The following is a 3605-nucleotide window of genomic DNA, read 5'->3' on the forward strand; positions in this document are numbered from 1 at the left end:
AAACTAAGAGATACTATCAGTAGCAAAGAGAAGGTATGTCATACTACCAGACTGTGCAATGTATATTAATTGTATATATAGGAAGCAATTGAATTGAAACAAGAAATATCAATGATTCAAGTAACTGAGGTTAGAAGTGTATTAAATTCTTCACATTGATCATTTACATAAATTTAATTATAATTACTTTGATTATTAGGAAGAATTTGTTCAAAGTGATACTGAATCAGTTAAAGAAGTTGAGGTATATCTCATTAGTTTGTATTAATTATAATAATTATTAATAGGGAGAACCACTTTATGAAGAGTTGACTGTATTGAGGTCTCAGTTTAATGAGATACAAAAAGAAAACAAAGAATTGTCAGACAAATTATCAAAGATGAAGATTGAGTATTTGAGATCACTTTCTACTAATCCTGATTCAGGTTAGAGTAGTTTTATTAATTATACTGATAATTATATAATTATTGATTAAAGCTGCTAGCAAAGTGAGAAGAGGAATATCTTTTGAAATTGCTGACTGCAAATTTCATCTTGAAGCAATGACAAGACCAGACTATCAGCCATTAGTGGATAATAAAAGAATAATAGAGAAATTACAAGAAAGAATAACATTAAAGAATATGGAACTAATTGCTGCAAGGAAGCACAATGAGAAGATTATAAAAGAAATTAAAGGTTACATTGATGAGAGACAGAGACAAAAGAAAGAAGAAGAAATATTTTTAGTAAGAATGAGACAGACTAAGTACATTATCTAATATCTTTTATTTAATAGATCATATTATTATTTTGTAATCATCCTGTTGCTTGTATTTCATTACTTAAAGTAAATAAAGATGAACTACTACCCAGTGTACTGGATAAAGCTTATAAGGTTTAGTATATATTGTTAGTTTATCTATTTCTATTTATTTTCTATTTTTGTTCATTTCTTTATCAGTTAGTGGAATTAGCTCCTCATATTCCCATTGAGAGATGCCGTTTAGTTAAATATGATTATAGGAATAAAGTAATGGAACAGTCCTTTGATCTTGATGAAGTAAGTTTTATCTAACATATTGTTATAATTATCTTATTATTAAATTTAGTTTCAGTATCAAACTATTGGACAGATTATGGGTGTGACCGGATATTATGGATTATTTCTAGAAACTCGTAAAGAAAATGAAACCTTTAACAAATACAATGCTGGAGGTGGATGTGGTTTGTTACCATGGCAATATCTCCAATTATACATGTACATGTGTTTGATGGTGTAGATCATGTTAATCTAAGTGTATCAATGGTTGATCTGTCAACTGGTGAATTAGGACCAGCTAAGCCAGTGAGAGGAGAAGAAGGTTGGACTGTTGGAGAATTGAAACAACATATAGGAGAAGTAAGAGGAAGGATATCAGTACTGTTATTTATATTCTCCTTCCCTCTTTCCATTGATCTGGTCCATTTTAGTTATTTAATATCAGTCCATCATGTATGAGAGTAGCAAGGGAGGAAGCTACTTTAATCTGTGATATTAGTGATGCCGTAGGAGGTACTTTAAGGGAGGTACTTTATGGAGGAAAGAGAGCTAGTCCATTCAAACAAGTACCAACATTAATACTGTAATAAACCATTGAGGGAAACTTTTTGTGATTTACTCAAATGGCATGTGCACATGCATGCTGCTGAAATCATTGCTTATGGCTGCGTTTACACTACTCTGTTTTCATTGGAAAACAGAACACATGAAACTGCATACTTATCCAGAGTCATTTGAAAACAATATCCAAGGGGATACTTCTATAGAGGAATAATAAATTGTAAAGAAAACCATAGATATTTATTGGTGAGAAAACGTAGCTGCTGGATTAGTGTAAACACCTAAAAATGGTGTATGGTAGTAGCAAAAACTCTTGCGGAGTTGAGTAGTGTATAGACCCCTTTAGGCGAGAATTAGTTTGTGATACCGTATATACAAAGAAATAATATTGAACGGATTTTTGTCCGCCATGTTTTACGTCAAAGTTATGCAGAGTTCCAATGGCTGATGTGCAAAGTAGAGCTGTTTTGCCAATAAAACTTTTGTTGTGCTGAACTCAGGACTATGAGAGGCTTCATATCAACTGTTCTTTACTATAGCAAGATATTTTGAAGACTTAAGAAGTCTGGGAGAGCCAGAACGATCAGTTCTTGACTCTCTGTCACAGCCCAAAGAGGAAAACAGGCTCATAAAACAAGAGTATTGCACTATACTTTCTAGGTTGGCTCTCTTGGCATCTTTCTTGACTCTAGAATAGTTTTTAGCTTCAAAATGTAGTGACCAAGATCTCCAGGACACAGAAAGCACTTGCTGCTTGACGTAAAACATGGCGGCCAATTATTGTATGTGGGCGTATACCGTAACTGAGATATAATGATATTCATTGCAAAATTAATGATATTCACAAGCTGCTACTTCTTGCCGAAAGGGGTCTATAAATGCAGCCTATGTGTAAAACAACATGGTGAATATAGAATATTATATTGACAAATCTACTTTTTCATGTTATAGTTAATCGTATAAGTAAAAATTATTATTTTTTACTTTCATTTATTTGTATTCCACTTTCCTCCTCCTCACACACACACTCAGTTGCTATTTGTATCATCAGATGCTAAAGATTATCAAAAAGAATTCAAAGATAGCTTGATGTACAGGATTATTGATTTTCACAACAACTCGATAACATTGGACATTATAATACATGTACCTCCGGCTCTGGCTCCTAGACCTGAAGCCACACCCGCTACAACTAAAATAACTGAAGGAGGAATAAAAATGAAAATTATATTATCATATGAAGAAAAAGAAAGAAGTATTAACTTGTCTATTATAATAAAAAGATCATTAATTATTTTATTCAATACAGAGATATGGGTACAAGTTGATAAGAGAATAACATTAGCTCAATTGAAGGAGGAGCTAGTCCCACTGATTGGGGTACCACCTACTGGTTTTATAGTGTATGGAATTAGATATGGTGAAGAATATGAAATGGAGAGACTGGATGAGACATTAAAGGATATTAGCTCTGGATTATTAAGGGTACAGTTTATTGTGTTATTTGATTCAGTTCTCCTTTCCATAATTATGTCTACTATATTATTATACATGCATGTGTGTATATATAGTACTAATAACACATGCACACACACACACTCATCTCTTTATTACTTTGTGTATCTACTAGTTGATAGTAAGACTGGGTAGAGCATTACAAGAAGGAGAGTACAGAATTAAATTATATCTATTACAAGTTAACAATACAGAGGTATGTATTAGTTAAAGCACAGTTCCCCATGCTGTATGGGAAATATAGCACAAGAGGTGTGATCGAGAAAGCCATACAGCACGAGATGAAGCTGAGTGCTGTATGGCTTTTGAGACCACACCTCTCGTGCTGTATTTCCAATACAGCACAGGGGGAACCGTGCTTTTACTACTTTATGGTCATAGTGAGTGGGTGCATCAAAGGCCCAAGGCCAAGTGAAGAATAGCCTAAAGAGAACCAAAAGACTGAAAAGAGACTGCAGTAACTGGACTATCTGCTCACGGAGCCTTCTACCTCGTGTGGCTCTTAGT

This window comes from Amphimedon queenslandica, unplaced genomic scaffold, assembly GCF_000090795.2.
Source record: "Amphimedon queenslandica unplaced genomic scaffold, v1.1 AMPQUscaffold_13414, whole genome shotgun sequence".
NCBI lineage: Eukaryota > Metazoa > Porifera > Demospongiae > Haplosclerida > Niphatidae > Amphimedon > Amphimedon queenslandica.